We start from the raw sequence: 19,033 nt of genomic DNA, 5'->3' as shown, positions 1-19,033 counted from the left end.
GAGAAAGACAAATACATATGATCTCACTGATACGTGGAATTTAAAACAAAGAACAAATCAAACTCAGAGAAAAAGAAGTCAGACTTGTAGTTAGCAAAGTCAGGTAGTGGGGGAAGGGGAATTGGAGAAAGGTGATTAAAAAGGTCCAAACTTCCAGTCACAAGACAAATAAATACTAGGGGTGCAATGTAAAACAGGATGATTACTGCTAATACTGCTGTATGATACATAAGCAAGTCAAGAGAGTCCATCCTCACTAAGTGAATTAAGTCAGAAAGGGAAAGACAAATACCATATGATATCACTTATATCTGGAATCTAACGCACAGCACAAACGAAACTTCCCACAGAAAAGAAAAGAAACTCATGGACTTGGAGAAGAGACTTGTGGTTGCCGAGGGGGAGGGGGAGGGAGTGGGATGGACTGGAAATCTGGGGTTAATAGACGCAAACTATTGTCTTTGGAATGGATAAGCAATGAGATCCTGCTGTATAGCACAGGGAACTCTATCTAGTCACTTGTGATGGAGCCTGATGGAGGACAATGTGAGAAAAAGAATGCGTGTGTGTGTGTGTGTGTGTGTGTGTGTGTGTGTGTGTGTGTCACTTTGCTGTACAGTGGAAAATTGACAGAACTATAATGGAAAAAATAAAAATTATTTTAAAGAAAGAGATTGTTCATCCTAAGAGTTCTAATCACAAGGAAAAAATATTTTCCTTTTTTCTTTCTTTTCTTCTTCTTGCATCTATATGGGAAGATGAAAGTTGGCTGGATCTATTGCGGTAATCATTTCACAACACATGTAAAGCAAGTCATCATGCTGTATGCCTTTAACTTACACAGTGATGTATGTTCATTATTGCTGAGTAAAACTGGGTGGGAGATGAGAGACAGGATCCCCCTCTGCTTAATTTCAGCCGCTGCAGTGATGTTCCAGAACTTCTGGAGGCTCCAAAGAGCTACCCAAGAGAAGAACAGTGTATTTTAATTAAAACCATGGGTGGAAGGCAAATGGAAGAATGTTCACCTGCCAGGCACACCTCACACATCTTCACAGGCTCAGAAAAATTCCATTCTGAAGGGCACTGAAGCTATTACTATCTAAAGCAGCCAGCCAGTGAAGAATTATGCTCTGAGTTTCAGCTCAGCCAGCTTTCATTACTGTTGAGAAATATCACCATATAATTCAACCCAGCTCAAGCCTTACCTCTCACTCAAGACTTTTCTGACCATCCCAGTCCCCAGTGATTACACCTACCATTGAATTCCTGTAGGATTAACGCGATAACCTACAAAATCACCCAGGACTGAGGCCAGCACATCTGCCACTGCTCAAAAGCCATCTCCCAGCTATCCAATGGCATGTATTATTGGCACTGGTCCTGTGGCTCTGTGGTCATTTATCTTTTTATATAGCCAGTTTCCATCTCCCCAACTCATCTATAAGCCCAAGGAGGATGGGACCCCATAGTGTATTTCCCCATTTCCCAGCATCTCGAGTTCCTCTGTCACCAGGTACTCAATAAACATGTGTTTATGAGCATAATCCCCATTCCCTCTTCTTTTGCAAAATAATGTCTGTGAATATGGGGGGAAAGTCGTAGTGTAAATAGTATTCCATGCCAAGGCCTTTTTGCCATTTAGACTTCCAATCAAAGCTGCATGAATAGGTGGGAAAATTGATTTTTTTTTTTTTTTTTTTGTCTTTTTGTCTTTTTACCATTTCTTTGGGCCGCTCCCGTGGCACATGGAGGTTCCCAGGCTAGGGGTTGAATCGGAGCTGTAGCCACTGGCCTACGCCAGAGCCACAGCAACGCAGGATCCGAGCTGCGTCTGCAACCCACACCACAGCTCACGGCAACGCCGGATTGTTAACCCACTGAGCAAGGGCAGGGACCGAACCCGCAACCTCATGGTTCCTAGTCGGATTTGTTAACCACTGCGCCACGACGGGAACTCCGGAAAATTGATTTTTAAAACAGCAGGAATAGACCAAAGTCATGCCTAATAGAGGGCAAAATGTACTCAAGGAAGGTTCACGGTAAATTAGTTGATTCAACCCTCCCCCCGGCCTCCATCAGGCTGCCGTTTCGAATCCAGGGCTGAGTCCCTAAAGGGGGCAGGCTAGGAAGTATTCTAGGTGTGTATCCAGAGACAGGCTGTAGAGTCTGGAAAAAGGATTCTGCATCACAGTTCTACCTCGCTCTAGCTGGACATGTTAACGGAACAGCTCTGAGCCTCAATTACCTGGCCTGGCACCTGTGGGGTGATAAAATCTGCATCTTAGTATCCTCGTGAAGAGGAAGCTCAATGAATGGCAATTCTAAGTACTGTAATGCTTCGGTCAGGAATTTGTGGAGGTATCAAGATTCCCTGCACCCCCAAATCCTTTCTCAGTCACTTACTAGCTGAGTTCTCTGGATAAGTTAAAGCTTCCTCACCTAAAAATGGGAATAATCATTTCTACCACTTGGTGCCTGTGACAAAGATCACAGCTAGTCCTCCAATGTTCCGTTTTCTCTACTCCCCAGGCGCTCAGCTAAGCTACACGTACCAGCCAGTCTGGAAGTAAAGGATGTCCTGAGACTCGGTCTTGGTCAATGAAATGGGTACATGAATGATAACACGTAACTTCTAGGCCAGATGCAGAAAAAAATAACCCACACCCTTCTTCCTGCTCTGTTCATGTCCTCCCTCTGGAATGGATGTTGGCAGTAGGGGAGAACTAGGAAGCCCTATGTGGTAAAAGGCAGGTTTCCATCAGCCTGGGTCCCGAGTCTCTGCCTGGAGCAGAGGTCTCACCCCTTTCACTCCTTCCCATCTTTAATACCATTGTCCTGGAACCAAACTGGACTGTTCTTGCAAGGGAAAAATAATCTATTGTGTTAAGCCACTTAAATTTGGGGGTTATTTGCTATAGCAGTTTAGCACTAATCCTAATATTTGTTCATATACATAGACTTTGGATAAAGATGACACAAAATAATATACATAAAACTCCTGAGTCATAATAGCTCAATAATGATTGACTCCTCCCCATTCATGGGTCTGCTACACACCTGCAAGAATTTTCCAGGAATGTTTAAATGTACAAACTCGGGCGAACCCGGAAGCTGATTATCACATAACATTTGGGGGAGAGTTCTGATCATTTACATCTTTAAATCACTCTGATCTAGGACGTGACACTTGCTTTGAGACCTAATTTGAAGCTGAGAGGTGGACGTCTGGAACAGAGACACCCATGTCACTCAGTGGATCACAGGCCCTTTCACATTTTCCAAAGCAGGTCGAACAGACCTGGAATTACTAGGGGTCCTATAATCACACACAGTCCATCTTTTTGTTCTTACTGTGAGCAATTTCAGACTATTTCTAAATTTCTTTTTTTTTTTTTTTTTCCTTTTTAGGGCTGCACCTGTGACATCTGGAAGTTCCCGGGCTAGGGGTCCAATCAGAGCTACAGCTTGCTGTCCTACGCCACAGCCATAGGAACCCAGGATCCAAGCTGCATCTGAGACCTACACTGCAGCTCACGGCAACGCCATATCCCCCAACCCACTAAGCAAGGCCAGGGATCAACCCTACATCCTCATGGATACTAATCAAATTCATTTTCGCTGTGCCACAACAGGAATTCCTCTAAATTTCTTTTACAATGGAAATATTTGTTTATTGTTTATATAAAATTCCATAGAGTTCAACAGCCATAGAGATAAAAATTTACAACTCACACTTTTACTTTAGCAACTTCTTATCAAAGTCTGGGAAGGATTCTTTTAAAACGCAACCCTGATTAAAGTCTGTCAGCCAAGCTCCATTCCACAGCTGAGCTCATCCTCGGCACAAGCGGGGCATCGGTGGAAGCTGGTGATGCAGGGCAGTGTGGGTGCTGCGAGGAGGGAGAGATTGGGAGGGCTGGGCTGGAGGATGGAAGGATGGAGGTGCGAGAGACAGGTGAGAGAAGCTGGGGTGAGGCAAGGATCGTGAACATAGGACATAGAACAGCTGGAAATGATGGCCAGTTATAGGCAGAAACAACAAAACAGATTTGGGAAAATAATGGTATCAGCCATTGCTATCTAATGGGGAAATAATTTTAAAAGACTGGATTGACATTTCTGGGAGGTGGGGGCTAGGACCAAGAGTCCAGGTTGGAAGTTCCCTGGTAGCTCAGTGGGTTAAGGACCTGGTGCTGTCGCTGCTATGACATGGGTTCAATCCCTGGCCTGGGAACTTTCACATGCCGCAGGTGCAGCCAAAAAAAAAAAAAAAAAGAGTGCTTTCCTGCCACGTCTCCTCTCCGGACACACTTGGGCTGCTGGGCCAAGACAGGCAGTGGTCAGAGAGCAAGTGGCCAGAGTGGTACCCGGACATGTGGGCTCAACAGGCAGCCCACAGTCTGCAGCCACCTCAAACTGACAGTCTTGAAGTTTAGCATCTAGTTTGTGGAGATAGAGGAAGCACTGGAAAGAGATATTTTATTTCCCCAAGTTCCATTTGGGGGCGCTGTCTACTTCTCCAGTTCCTTGTGATGACCTGAATTAATTGAGATCCTATTTCCCATTTTTCCAGTAATGCCTTTTTTTTGTGTGTGTGTGTGTGTCTTTTTTAGGGCTGCACCTGCGGCATATGGAAGTTCCCAGGAGAGGGGTCAAATAGGAGCTGTAGCTGCCGGCCTATGCCACAGCCACAGCAACACCAGATCCCAGCCACATCTGCAACCTACACCACAGCTCACAGCAACACCAGGTCCTTAACCCACTGAGCAAGGCCAGGGAATGAACCCGCATCCTCATGGATGCTAGTGGGGTTCGTTAACTGCTGAGCCACGATGGGAACTCCTCTAGTAATGTCGTAACACCTCGAGCAATCGCCCAGCGGGCCTGCCCCTTCACTGGGCTCTTCTGGAACATAGTCTCTTCTGAGGTAATGCCAGGGAGCAAACTGGAGCCAGGCACACCCCCTCATGTCACCCCCTCCCTCCTCTTCCCCACCTGGAAATGCATCTCCTTTCAGGATGAAGAGCTCTTCAAGACTGACTTCAACCAAGTGTGGACACCCCACGTTTCTAATGACTCGCTTTGGGAAAAGGGGGACGCTGAGGCAGAGAGAGAGGAAGTGTGCACGATGGGGGGGACAAATATTTCCAACCGAAAGTGTCTATTAAATCAGTCAGTACACAAGCTCATGAGAACAGTGGAGCCATTCAATACTGAACTGAGGAAATGACAAGAAAGCGTCTCACTGATGAGGCGAGCTGCCTCGGGGAGCTTTCTTCAGCTTGCCTGTTTTTTTTATTCTGCTTCTACTCTTCCGCCTTCCTGCCAGAGTTTTCTCTTTCCGATACGATACCACCGTGCATGTGCATGTGTGTGTACACGTGGGCGGGACAGCGTGTTTGTAGTTTGCAAAACTGAACCTCCACAGGGGGACTGTGCAAATCATAAATTCATGAGACAGGGTTTCCAAATTATGCGAAGAGAACCAAAAAAAAAAAAAACCCACTATTTTTAGGTGTTTACATCTGATCAGAAATAGTGAAATTGTACAAAATCATTGTAGAGAAAAAGCATTTTTTGTGTCAGAACACAAAGACCCAGGACACAGAAAAAAAACTTGAATTCAAAAAGCGCATAATGTCTACATCTCTTCTGTAATTTATAATAATTTGAGTCTCTATGCACTTCTTCAGTATTGCTAATGGGACTGAAAATTATACATATAATTAATAAAATTTAATTCTTTACCCTTCCTCTCCCTCAAGAAAATAAATTACTTGACCCTCAAAACATGTCTGTGTCTAACCTCGTTAAGGGTCGTTTTTGTGTTTTCTTTTGGTAGAAGACTGATGGTTTAGTCCAAGCTGTCACTTGAATTCTACGGGTTAAAAGGTCTCCATTTATTTATCTTGGGTGCTCATATTAACTAGTTAAATGGTTGAATAGCAGTCAATGACTGAGAAAAGCAGATATTTGAGAAGTAAAACATTTGGTCCCTGAAAAATTACAGAAGTTCTTTGGTGGAGTTTATTATTCAGTAATTATTGACCAAGCATAAGAAGTTGTATATTTTCCTAGCTTTGAAAATAATCAATCATTCGGAGCTCCACACATCACTCTAAATGGCTGGGAGAACTTGCTCTGCAGACCCATCTGAAACAGAGGCTTCGAGGAGCTTATGACGTGAAACTCTGACACATCACCCACCCACCCACACACACACACACACACACACGATTTAATAGTAAAGCCACATGTAAAATTGGCCTTGATGGTATTAAGTCATGGTGACTCTAGAGGCGCTTTCCACAATTGAATGAAGCCAGGATCCACTTTTTATTTTTATGCATGTATGTATTTTAGGGCCACAGGTGAGGCCTATGGTTGTTCCCAAGCCAGGGGACAGCTGTGGACCCACACCACAGCTCACGGCAATGCCAGATTCCCAACCCACTGAGTGAGGCCAGCGATCGAACTGAATCCTCATGGATGTTAGTTGGGTTGGTTTCCGCTGTGCCACAATGGGAACTCCCAGGATCCACATTTTAAAAGCAAATTCACCAGCTGCCTTCCCAGCATGGGTTACCTTCCCAGCTTCTTCACATCTGTCAGTCACACCACTGGTCTCTCAAAAAAGAAATCAGTCATCGCCAGGCCTCCCCTGGCCTTTAGTCCCCATCTGTGGTCTGTGACCAAGCCTGGTCGTCTCCACTCAGAGCTTCTCATCCACCCCTTCTCTTTCACAGGGAAGAATGTGTTAAGTCTCAATAACTACAAGGCAATGCTATTGTCAGGACACCTTGCCCCAAATCAGTGCCCCAGCTCCAGCCTTCGCTACCTCCATCAGGCTTCTGTTCCGCCCTTGAGGACACAGCCTGTTGTACAGGATCTGCTCTGGGGGCAAGTGGGAGGAGCGCAGCCTGTGCTGACAACCTTGATTTTTGACTTCTGGCCTCTGGAATAGAGAGAATAAATTTCTGTTTTTCTAAGCCACTCAGTTGGTGGTGTTTTGTTACAGCAGCCACAAGAAACTAATACACGAGCTGGGTAACTGAAGCCACATTTACCCTGAAAGCCTAAATGATCTCCATCTTTACCTTGGTTCCCTCCTTTACTTTCAATCCATCTAGGGATATGTAATAGCCCTTGTGCAATTAATGATAATGAAGATCAGTATTTTTATCACCTTATCCACCATGTATTAGGTGCCAAGCTCTGGTTACATCCACAGGTTGTCTCATTCTGTTTCCTATCAGGCAAACCTGTTTCCATCATTATCAACCCATCTTTTTTTTTTTTTTTTTTTGTCTTTTTAGGGCCCCACCAGCAGGTTCCCAGGCTAGGGATTGAATCGGAGGTGGAGCTGCCGGCCTACACCACAACCACAGAAACAGGGGGCCCGAGCCACATCTGTGACCTACACCACAGCTCATAGCAATGCCAGATCTTTAACCCACTGAGCAGGTCAGGGATCGAACCTGCGTCTTCATGGATACTAGTCAGATTCATTTCTGCTGAGCCACAATGGGAACTCCTATCAACCCATCTTTTGACATCAGCTCATAACAAAAGTAGCCTGAAAATAAATTCAGTTTATTCTTCTAGACATTTGCATAGCCCTTCTCACTGGAGGCACCCCGACCTATACAGATTCTACATTTCTGTCCATGTATTTGTCTCCCCAGTGCAACTGCGGTTCCAGTAGGTCTCTGAACCTGCATTTTTCTATTGGTGTTTCTGCTCTTGCCTTTGGTCCCAGGGAGGAAACACGGGCCTCCGCTCCAAGGACAGCCCAGCCCCAGAGGCATATGGTATTTGGGCTCCTGCAATCACCTCCTTTCCTACCAACCCTCTGCAAAAACCATCAGAGGAGGCATCTGATGAAGAAAGCCCATAACCATCTTTGTTTGCTCCCTGGCCATTTCTGCAAAGGGCACTGTTGTGACAGGAAATTTCAAACAGATGCCCCTCGACCCGCAGTGCCCCCAAGGTGACTGATCACAGGTCAGCACGTGGCCTCTCCATATGGACAGAGCCAAAGCCCAGGCTCTTTCATGGGTGGTGCTGGCTGTTACAGCTGCAATCGATTAGGGACAAATTCTTTTCAAAGAAAGGTTTCTTCTGTTATTGTTTTTGTTGCTCTTACAGTGCCTGGAGATGGGCAGGAGGGGAAATGCAAATTTCTTTAAAGCATCAGGTAAGCCAAAATATTTGTTTTATGATCAACTGATAATAAGCGTTTGCATTGATATCTAGGAAAAATGAGAAACCAAGGTAGGAATCTCGGCTCCATCATAAACCTTTGCTTGAATCTTTAATGCCTGACTTCAAACCCAAGTTTCTGGAGTTCCTGTTGTGGCTAAGTGGGTTAAGAGTCTCCCATAGTGTCTGTGAGGATACAGGTTCGATCCCTGGCCTCACTCAGTGGGTTAAGAGTCCAACCTTACCACAAGCTGTGATGTAGGTCACAGATGCAACTCAGATCTTGCATTGCCATGGCTGTGGCATAGGCTGGCAGCTGTAGCTCAGATTTGACCCCTAGCCTGGGAACTTCCATGTGCCACAGGTGTGCCCCTAAAAAGAAAAAACAAAAACAAAAACCAAGTTTATCCCCCACTTTTCCCTCCCAACTTTCACTAAAAGCACTACCAGGCAGTTAGCACTACACTTTTTTTTTTCTATTTCATGTTTCTTCTTGGGTGAGAAAGACACCTGTATTCGGAATAAGACAAATCTGTAATCAATCAGGCCTGGTTTATAACAAACATACCAGAACTGCTACAACCAAAGGAGTCTGCTGTTTCCAAGATGTTGGGGGATGAAACACTTCTTCCATCACTGCCAAAACTTTATTCCAATTATTTTGGCACTTCTTTTTGGAGAATGCCTTCAAAGTCAGTTTCTTTTTTCTTTTCTTTTCTTTCTTTTTTTTTTTTTTTAACAGCTGCATCCGTGGTATATGGCAGTTCCCAGGCTAGGCATCGAATCAGAGCTTCAGCTGCCAGCCTGCACCCCAGCCACAGCAATGCCAGACCCCAGCCACATCTTCGACCTACACCTCAGCTTGTGGCAAGGCTGGATCCTTAACCCATGAGTGAGGTCAGGGATTGAACCTGCATCCTCACAGACACTATGTCAGGTTCCTAACCCACTGAGCCACATTGGGAACTCTAGTTTCTGAACCAACTACACAAAAAGCAGGGACAGTGTTTCACACTCAACCTCAATTTGGGGCCTCAATGGCACTGTCACCTTGGTCATTCTCAACCGGAGTTGATTCTGACCTGCTATGGACATTAGCCAGTGTTTGGAGACATATTTGATTGTACTATTGAGTGAAGGGAGGTGCCACTGGCATCCTGTGGGCAGAAGCCAGGGATGCCGCAAACACCCTACAATGCACAGGGCTGCCCCCTAATAAAGAATAATCCAGCCAAAAACGTCAATGGTGCCAACACTGAGAAACCCTGCACCTGGCTAAGCTCCACATGACTTCGGGATGCCTAAGGCTCCTTTGGAAGATTGAGGTGTTATTCAGAAGAATATCCTGAGCCTTCTGAGAGTAATTTTAAGAGTTAACAGCATTTTGAATAGCAGCAACATCATCAGAACAAGATTCGGCTCCCCCAAAGAGGAACCATCCATTTGATCTCTGCTCACTCTCTTGGTTCCCAAAAAGTCACACCTGTCAGAGAGGTCCTTCCGCGATGTTTCAATTACTGCCTCCCAGGCTGGAGGTTTGCAGCTTCCTTTCTTTTTGAAGCTGCTAAATCTTTGCTCAAATTAAACTGTGGTTATGTGGAACCCAGTGTAAAAGAAATTGCAGAGCTACACCACTTGCAGAAAGGATAGAAAGGAGGGATTGGGAACTTCCTGGTACAGAGCCAGTCTCCACCACCACTGCCTCTCCCCCCCCTCCCTCTCCGTCCCCAGGATTCTACATGTGTTACCTGGAAAACCACTGTCCAGTAGCTGAGCTGTGAAAAGTGAAGGACTGCACAGACCAGGAGACCTTGCATGTTCGTATACTCACTGCATGACAAGACACTCTGACCCTTTAACCCCAAAAGAGAGTCCCTTGAAAACGTGTCTGTCATGTCAGTTTATCTACTAAGGTCTGAGAACAACAGCATTGACTATCTTTTCTTGGTGACTTCTAGCCTAACTAATTAGAAACGCACTTATGTGAATAATACATACGTATAATTTATAAGTGGTGGAAGTAACCACGAAGCAGGTGATTTCATAAAAAGGGAAAAAAAAAAAAACATCATTTCAGCATGCCTTAGGCACTTCTCTGCCCTCCTGACACCCACCTTCAATGTGCTGAAAATAATGTGATGCTTATAAAGCAAAATTTAGAAACTTTTATTTTAATTTGCCATTTGGAGCCTAGGAAATACGATGGCTTAAGGCCAAGATTGCATTCCACACTCCTAATTGTAATGGGAGGCTCATCTTTCTTCCAAATAGTCAAAAGCTACATCAGCTGAAATGATGTATCTAAAATCGTAAAAAGTGTTTGGATTAAAATTCCAAAGCATCAATAAAGAAACTCATAGAGAAAATCATTCCCAAATACACCAGAGGCCATCTGGATGGAGCCCCATCCAGCTTGGAAGTTCTCAAAAATGCTATTTTCCCATTACAGACAAAAAAGCCCCAATTCTGCCTGTGGCAGGCAGTCAGCCTCCAAGATGGCTCCCAATGCTCCCCCACTCCTGGCATTCATACCTTTATGTAGCCGCCTCCCACGTTCTACCAGGACAGGGTCCGTATCACCAATAGCACAAGGCAGAGGTGATGCTTTGTCCCATCTGTGGATGCTAACTACAATGTTATGAGCTGCCCTGTGGAGAACGTCGCGTGGCAAGAGACTAAGGAGTTCCCCAGCCCACAGCCAGTGGGGAAATGAGAACCTCGGCCTAGGAGTCGGCAGGAACTGAGGCTTTGCAGAGTTCCTATAGTGGTTCAGTGGAAGTGAATCTAACTAGTATCCATGAGGACACAGGTTCGATCCCTGGCCTGGCTCAGTGGATTAAGGATTGGCATTGCCATAAGCTGTAGGTCACAGACATGGCTCAGATCTGGTATTGCTGTGGCTGTAGCATAGGCCAGCAGCTGCAGCTCTGATTCAACCCTGGTCTGGGAACTTCCATGTGCCAAGGGTGCAGCCCTAAAAAGACACACACACAAAAAAAGAACTGAGGCTTTGCAACAATCATGTGAATGAGCTCCAAGAGGTCTCTCCCCCAGTCAAGCTTTTAGCTGAGATCACAGCCCAGCCAGTAGCTTGACAGCTCAAAAGATACACTGAGCCAAAACCACACAACTAAGCCATGTTTGGATTCATAACCCTCAGAAACTATATGAGATAACAAATGTTTGTTATTTCTAGCTGCTAAGTTCAGGGTTGGTTTGCTATGCAGCCATAGATTGCCTCAACCATACCCTCAGGTCCAAGAGGCTCAATCATAAGAAAGAGGGTTCATAAGATAGCTGAAGATGAAGTCAAAGGAATTAAAAGGATTGGGGAGCTCCAAGTCTGAGCATAAACCAGAGGGCAAAAGCATAGCTGAGATTCCAGTTATCATCACAGGAAAGGATGGAGAGGGTAGCAGGAGGAAGCCACTTAGAACTCCGTAAGCTTCTAGAATCCGCTTGTTATTTTTGTTACTATCTATTTCCATGAAGTGATCAACACATGAACCAAAAAGGGGCTGTGGACTTTTCACTGCAACAAACAAAAAAGGACTGAATTGAGAATATGGACTTCTTCACCTTAGCCAAGTTTTCAAGGGTGGAAGAACCCCAAGACAGGGAAGCAGGCTGAGACTCTGAGACCTCACATGTGGAAGAAAAGGAGAAAATACAGACATAATTTAAGTCAGAAGTAAGTCCTGAGAGCTTAACTTATTGAATCATTTATTTATAAAAACATTAAATGAGCACTTACTATACTCTAGAAAGTGTGCTAGAGATGGAAATAACTGTAGAATAACATGGAAAATAGTCAGATACGGCATGCACTGGATGCCACAGGAACCTACAAAGGAACATTTAAATTAAATGGAGGAGAGAGATCAGAAAAGGCTTTTCAGGAGTTCCCTGTTGGCCAAGTGGCTAAAGACTTGGTGTGGTCACTGGTGTGGTGTAAGTTTGATGCTGCCCTGAGACTTTCTGCATGCCATGGGCATAGCAAAAAAAAAAAAGGAAAGAAAGAAAGATAAAGAAGAGGATTTCCAGAGTAATTGGGATATGATGTGAGTTTTGATGAATCAGTTAACTACCAGAACACTAGAAGAATAACAAGTACGAAGGTACAGAAATGTCAAACACTGAGATCTCTTCAGAGAACTGAAGAGATTATAGGATACCTGGAGGAAGAATATACGCAGAAGGGTTGTAAAAAAGGGTGACAAAACCATGAAGGAATTCATGAATTTAAGTATTTAGTTTTAATCTGGAAACTAAAATCTATGCTTAACCACTGAAAAGTTTTAAACATGCATGCTTTCATTCATTCAACAAACATTAATGAGCATTGCTCCTGGGCAAGGCCCTGTGCTTGGATAAAGCTGGGGACCATCATTGGACAAGACTAATGTGGTCCCTGCCCTTGGTGCACGTTTGATCAGAAGAAAAGAATGCATTAACAAATTAGTGCTTTCGGTAGATCCCTTCAGCAATTGTGTGGGGAATGGATAGGCCTGGGAGGGGGAAGGAAGATGAAGATTTTCCCAGATGCCTTCGCAAAGACATCCTTCTATTCCTTGCTCCCCACTGCTCTCACCCTGCCTTCCTATTTGCCAAACGCACTTATAAAAATTCCATTTCTAGGATAACAGTTGTGAATGCCCCAAGCAAGGATTTTCTAAACCTATCCTCTTAAGCTCCTTTTTAGAGAAAAGGCAAGAAGGACTTACTCAATGTCAGAACTGAGAAAGACCCCGAAGGTCATTTACTCCAATCAAGGTGAGCTACAAACATGGAAATTGAGGCCCAGGTGCAAAAAGGAGCCCCTCCAAGATCTCCAGGCTGGATGGACATGGCCAAAGCAGCTAGACTCTGAGTCTCCCAGATTCTAGTCCAGTGCTTTTCACTAATGCCATTGTCCTTCGAACACTCTGCTTCAACAGCCTGCAAGATCAACATGCAAAAAAAAAAAAAAAAAAAAAAAAAAAAAAAAAGCTCAGAGTGTGACAGAGATTTTAGCCTCACTGAAATGGCAATGGCTTCATTCGGCAGCTGTCCAGGCCCCTGCGAAGGCTGTTTTCCTCGGCTCAATTAGACAGAGCACTGGGAGGAAGATCAGCTTGAGAAATTCTCTGGGGTCCCATCTGTTAATTGAAGCCCCTGTCAGATTTTCCACAGTATGACGAATGATCAAAGATTTCTTCTCCCTTTCTTTATCACCCTCTTACTTCAAGGCAACATTAGGCCACATTACAAGCAAGAAGTGGTACGATCTATTTTAAAATGGAAATAAAACAGTCAAAAGAGAACACAGGGGCCTAATCACTTAGAAAGTTTCAAAGTTGGATGCCAAGGAGCATCCATTTTTCAAAGGGGAAGAATATCTCATTTGGGATAATTCTCATATTGTGCGTGCTGGGTTGGCCTCGTCCCTTTCAGCCACGTTTCAGTCACCTGCTGTGTAACGGATGTGCAGGGGCTGAGGTCCTCTGAGCACCGGATGCATCAGTGGCCAGCAAATTAACGGCCTGTGTCTATATTGACGTTCACGTTCTCAACTTAATGGTTCATTTATTTAATGAACAGCTTCTCTCCTCATTAAGGGGGTCAAAAGTGTACTGGACAGGGCACTATGATAAATAGGTGGTTGGGTCTTATTCCTCATCCCCAGGGTTAATTGTTTGCATTTCAGTCCTTTCATAAACATTGTTTTTTCAGTACCTGAGTGCCTGGTGTAAGGTCACTGGCGGAAAGGTGCTCCCTCTACCCCCAAAATGATTAAGCTCAGTTGGGTAAGTCATACACACCAGCTCACAGTTACTCATCAGTGAGACGAGTGCCCTGGGACTCGGAGCTGCATCTTTACATTCAGTTCATTGAATCAAGGGATGGCCATGATGCTGAAGATAGAAGATCAACCCACACACATATCTATGAATTTGCTGACTGTTGAGACACATTAGCCCCAAATAGTAGAGGCAAAAAACAAAGTCTATCCAGCAAGGAAAGAACCAAGTCTTGCTCGTTCCAAATAAGAGGGGCAACGAAAGTTCTATTTAACACAGAACAAGCCATTCTCTCCAGGTGAGATTTTCCAAACACCAAAATCAGGACAAGTTGCTTCCTCTTGTGCTTCCTCCTGTACCGACAGAGTAGTCTCTCAACCTCTTATAGCTCTAGTGGCTTGCTGCCTTTCACCGAAGCTATCTGCAGCTATGTCTACCTCCCTTATTCCATAGTAAGTTCTGGAGAATTCTGAGTCCCTGGTGCCTAAACCACTGACTGGCTACATCGACTTCTCAGTTACTGACAGTTGAATGGAAGTAAAATTCCAAAACAGGGGATGTGTTTCTTGTTATGGACTCTCCTCCCCCCTCAGTTAAGACTATAAATGTATAGAGAAGTGGTTAAAAGTACAGATCCTGGAGCCTGGCTGTCTGTGTTTGGACCCTGGCTGACACATACCAACTACGTAACCTTGGGACAAGTTACTAATCCAGGCTGTGCATCGGTATTCTCATCTATAAAGTGAGAACAGAAATAATACTTCGTAGCATTATTGTCAGGTCTAAATGTATTCCGATCCAGAAAAGAGTTTAAAAGCACACTGAGAGTGGGGGAATTCTGCCAAATGTGTCCTCCCCGGCGGCAAAAATATCCCAGGAAAACTGCTTCCTATTATAAGTGGATTTATCATTTCCAAAAGGGCTGCCCACTTTGGGGTCTGAGCAGCAAGGTGGCCGAGTCTCCGTCTCGCACTTTGAAAGTTTTTCCCTTAACTTTTCTGTATTAAAGAAAAAGTCTAACAAAAGACAAAGCAGTTGTTGGATAGCTCAGTGATCCATACTTTTAAAAAATAGGAATTAAAGGTAAAGTGGAAGTTTCAATAAATATTTAAAGTCTCTCATCAGACTATTTTCTACACATTTTAAAAAGTCTTGCATGGAAGACACTGTGGAAGTAAAAACCATATCTTTTTTATCTTTGACGTCACATCACCTAATATAGTATCAGACACATAGTAGGTGCTCAATAAATGTTTTGTTAATGAATAGCTCAGTTAATTTGGCTCATTTTTGAGAGAGTTCCTTGATATAAATGAAGCTATGGATTACACTGATGCAGATATATACCTATGTATGTGCATATGCAATTACTTTCCGTTTATAGAAGTCTGCAGAGAAAGAAAACTACTCAAAAGGGAGCATAATTGAGGTTGTGAGATATAGGCCCAAATCTATGTGGAAAAAGGAAGCAACTTTCCAGGAGATATTTTTGCCCCTGGGTAGGACAAAGAGTTACACTTATATTTTTATAATTTCCTGCAGTAATTTCAGAACCCAAACTTATGAACTGTGCACCTAATATTTATACTATTTCCAGTCTAAGTGACATGGTAATTCCCAATAAAATTTATCAGAGAGCAAATGCCCCAGTCTCATGTACAATGATGTAACATTCACAGGACAGAGATCAAGTGCCACCATTATATGCCAGACTCACCTTCCCTTAGGACCAAGACAATTCTGGTTTCTTCTCGACTTTGCTTGGAGACATAGAAAGTTCCTTTCTCATTCTCTCCTGTAGCCCCTGTTGATAAAAAAGAGGAAATCATCTGAGATTGTTAAACTAGTCCAAATATTGTTCCACTTTGTTCCAAATATTGTTCCAAATATTGTTTCCTTTTTTCTTCTGGATGTTGCCTTGGTAAGCCTGGTACTAAACAAAGCTGTTAATGAAGTTAAAAAAAAATTATCATATGCATATTAGGTCAAGTAGTTTCCCAAGCTGTGTTAACTTGAGAGAGACATTTTGGAAAGAATTCTAAGTGGCAAAATACCATATGTAGTTTAACCTGTGATTAACACAATATGTTAATAGACTAAAGAGCTAAGATTTACATTTTCTCCCCTCTTCCTAAATCTGTAGGAATAAGAGAGGATTTTTAACAAGAAGCTAAAGAGAAAAGTTTAATTTTAGGTCCTTTGAGTTGACCAGAAAGACTACCCTTTTGTCGAGATTAGGAGAGAGAGAACTACCTTCTTTGAAAAAGCAGTTAAAGAAAAAGCATATTCTTAGTAGTGATTTTATGAGAAATAGAAAATGGGAAATAAAGCCTTTTGCAGGTTTAATATCAAGGCCATGCTTTAGCTTGGTCATGCTAAAGAACATGAAAAATGTATATGAGATTTCTGTTTGTATTTTCTATGAAGTAACTTTCTTCAGTTTGTGCTGCATTTTTTAAATAAATAGATCATATTTGGTCCAGTGTTTTTGCTCAAGAATTCATGCTGATGTCATCAGTGAAAGTCCTGTTATACTAGGCAGCTCAGAACACATATAACTCTACTGCCACCTGATGCCAACACATGGAAATTGCAGGGGCAGACCTTTCAACCAAGAATTCCTCTAAGAGTAAGATTCTTGAATTTACATGACAAAGAGTTTTGTGATTTTACAGAGACTACAGCTTTGACTGATACTCATGCAAATGAGAAAATGTAATTACTAAAAGAATTAAAAAAAGAATAAAGGGAACAAAATTTTCCTGTCGATAAAATTACCAAGAAAACATTTCTGCACAAGTACACTTTATTGCCATACTGCTAAACAGTGTAAAATTTCGTGCTTTTTTTTTTTTTTTTCCTCCTTTGGCACAGATATTCCAGAGATTTGAATAACTCCATAAATCATGGTTTAGATAACTACACTGGTCAAGTTACTGGTACAAATGTTATAAGAAAGAGACCCAAAATAATAATGACTCATACAAAATAGACTGGTGGTTTGGGGGTGGGGAGGGTCTTAAATTTTTTAGAAAAGTGAAGAGAGTGGGGTAATCATCTAGATAGCCAAGGGCTGGTACGGTTGCTTCACAACCATAAGGTTGTTGATGAGCCTCATGGTGCAAAAAAGCAGCCCTGATCTCACCATCACATCTTTAGCCCATACTGCAAAAATATATAAGTAAAGAAGACACATTCTTTCCCTTTAAAGGCTTGATCCAGAAGTTGTACACATTACTCCACTCACCTCCTATTGCCCAAGGTTTTGGTCACAGGGTCACAACTAGACACCTGTCTGGAAAATGTAGTCTTTAAGTGGGTAATCATATATCCAGCTAAAAATGACTCTGTAACCATTGCAACAATTAAAGGAAAATTGGTAGACTCCACCTTATTTTGATTCTCTCCTTTAATCTACTGTCTTTTAAATATGTATTGCTTTGAAGAACAAATAGGAAATAGTTGCAAAATACAGGGAGATAAGGAGACATGACAACTGAAGGCAACACATGATTTGGGGTTTTATTCTGCTTATAAAGGGCAGTAGGACAACTGGCAAAATCTGAGTGAGGTTCATTGCTCAAATCATGGTATTGTATTCATTTTTTTTTCAGCTGCACCTGCAGTATATGGATGTTCCTGGGCTAGGGGTTGAATTGGAGCTGCAGCTGCAGGCCTATGCCACAGCCAGAGCAACTCAGGATCTGAGCCACATCGAAGACTATGCTGCATCTTGAAGCAACACCAGATTCTTAACCCACTAATACCAGGGATCAAACCCACATCCTCGAGGATGCTACGTCAGGTTCTTAACCCACTGAGCCACAATGGAACTCTGGTATTGTGTTAATTTTAATCTTCTGATTTTAATAACGGCAGTCTTGTTATGTAAGGGAATTTCTTTATTTTTAAGAAACACACACTGAAGAGTTTATAGACAGAGGCATCATGTCTGCAACTTTTTTTTTTTTTTTTTTTTTGGTCTTTTTGTCTTTTTGCCCTTTCTAGGGCTGCTCCTGCAGCATATGTAGGCTCCCAGGCTGGGGGTCTAAACAGAACTGTAGCCACCGGCCTACACCACAGTCACAGCAATGCCAGATCTGAGCCTCATCTGTGACTTACACCACAGATCACGGCAACACTGGATCCTTAACCCACTGAGCTAGGCCAGGGATCGAACCTGCAACCTCATGATTCCTAGTCGGATTCATTAACCACTGAGCCATGACAGGAACTCCTGCAACTTTTTCTTAAATAGACAAAACCGAGAGAGTCAGAGAGATTAAAGAAAAATGATAAAGTGTTAATATCTGGGGAATCTAGATGAAAGGTATCTGCAAAGACTGTACTATTCTTGCAATTTTGCTCTAAGTCTGAAATTAAAAAGTTAAAAACAGTACTAGTACTACTTTAGTTCTGCCTCAAATTAATTCATTAGGCTTTTTTCTTTTAATATGGTTCATATACAATTTAGCCATTATATAACACTTTGGTCAAATTCATACTCCAGAAAATTTAGTACACTTAATTTCTGTATTTGGCTTAATTTAAGCTTCCCCCTGACCCCTCGCACGCACATACAAACACACACACACAGAGACACACTGTAAACAGAACTAAAATGGAGAAATTATTTGCAGCATTACAAAAGGCGGTAGGGGCCACATCCATGAACAGCTATAGTTTTCCGTATCATGTAACCAGGAATCCAGAAGAGGCAGCAAGGCTTCCCGGCCCAGGAGGAGGTACAGAAACTCTGCCCCAGCTTCTTGCTCTGCCAGTTGGGAGAGAACATGAATTCCTGCCTATTTACAGTCATGCTTTCAACACCATGACACCACCAATCTGTGAGCTTCCCTTTGGAAAATGTCTAGGAACCTCACGCACTCCCAGACCTTAAACCAAACGCAGTGTCAGCCAAAGCATTATGCCTTCTCCTTGTCAGAGCAGACAAAGCCTTCTTGGTGCCCAGCTGTCCCTGAACAAGACTGCAGCATCCAGTGTTACAGAAAGCCAACCTCTCCACAAAGTTACCCTCCAAAGAGCAA

The 19,033-nt window shown here is 43.2% G+C and overlaps 1 long non-coding RNA gene across 1 annotated transcript in view; it reads right to left on the bottom strand.

Annotated features, from left to right (window-relative positions):
* Positions 775-19,033, bottom strand: part of LOC110256948 — a 251,790-nt gene continuing 233,531 nt past the window's right edge. The window contains exons 3-4 of the long non-coding RNA XR_002339032.1: positions 15,703-15,789; positions 775-960 (exon numbers count right to left, since the gene is read on the bottom strand). This is a non-coding gene — a long non-coding RNA (uncharacterized LOC110256948). The remainder of the gene's footprint in view (positions 961-15,702; positions 15,790-19,033) is intronic.

The sequence above is a fragment of the Sus scrofa genome, chromosome 15 (genome assembly GCF_000003025.6).
Source record: "Sus scrofa isolate TJ Tabasco breed Duroc chromosome 15, Sscrofa11.1, whole genome shotgun sequence".
NCBI lineage: Eukaryota > Metazoa > Chordata > Mammalia > Artiodactyla > Suidae > Sus > Sus scrofa.
Note: the sequence above shows the minus strand (reverse complement) of the source record. Positions and strands in the feature narration are given on the sequence as shown.